The sequence below is a fragment of the Rhagoletis zephyria genome, unplaced genomic scaffold, assembly GCF_001687245.7.
Source record: "Rhagoletis zephyria isolate East Lansing unplaced genomic scaffold, Rhagoletis_zephyria_1.1 Rzeph_scaffold_07206, whole genome shotgun sequence".
In the NCBI taxonomy this organism is placed as follows: Eukaryota; Metazoa; Arthropoda; class Insecta; order Diptera; family Tephritidae; genus Rhagoletis; species Rhagoletis zephyria.
Window position 1 is genome coordinate 4321 of NW_016164289.1, and position 618 is coordinate 4938.

A 618-nucleotide genomic window follows, 5' to 3' on the forward strand; every position below is an offset into this window, starting at 1 on the left:
TTTTTTTTTTTTTTAGTTTTCAATCCAACACCACCAGGTGCGCGATTTTTTTTCTGAAGTCTTATGCCGGATTTCCACTAGGCATTAATTGACACAGATTATAAAGATAAAGTTGAGCATCAAAAAATTCCGCATCATTACGTCAACATTAATTGCCATTAAATATGTTTCCACAAGTCATATTTTAAATGACCAAATTTTTTCGTCATTTCAATTCCTAGCGGAAATTCGGCATTATTCACAGCAGTAATTTTTGCAATTTTTAATGAGGTGGTAACCCTTTACAAATTTCCAGTTAAATTTTTATTTTATTTGGGTGCTTATCTATCTATCTAATTTTTTTAGTACACTTCTTCCAGAGCTTAATTAATCTTAATTCATTTCATATTTTCATATTTTTGGATGATAGCTTTACTGATTGCTGCGATTTTCCTTATAAAAATGATTCGATGGCAATAATCTGTTCATACTTAGTTAGTTGGCCACCGTACATATATTCAGATTATTTTAACGAATTTCCAAAATTTTTTTAGTACTAAACCCTAGTAATTTGTACAATTTTTATAAATAAAAATAATTTTTGGGAAATATTTTTGTATTTTTTAACCGACTTCACAC

The 618-nt window shown here is 28.3% G+C and overlaps 1 protein-coding gene across 1 annotated transcript in view; it reads right to left on the reverse strand.

Annotated features, from left to right (window-relative positions):
• The window catches only part of Mco1 (Multicopper oxidase 1), a 21045-nt gene that overhangs the window by 4314 nt on the left and 16113 nt on the right, over window positions 1–618 (reverse strand). The window lies entirely within an intron of this gene.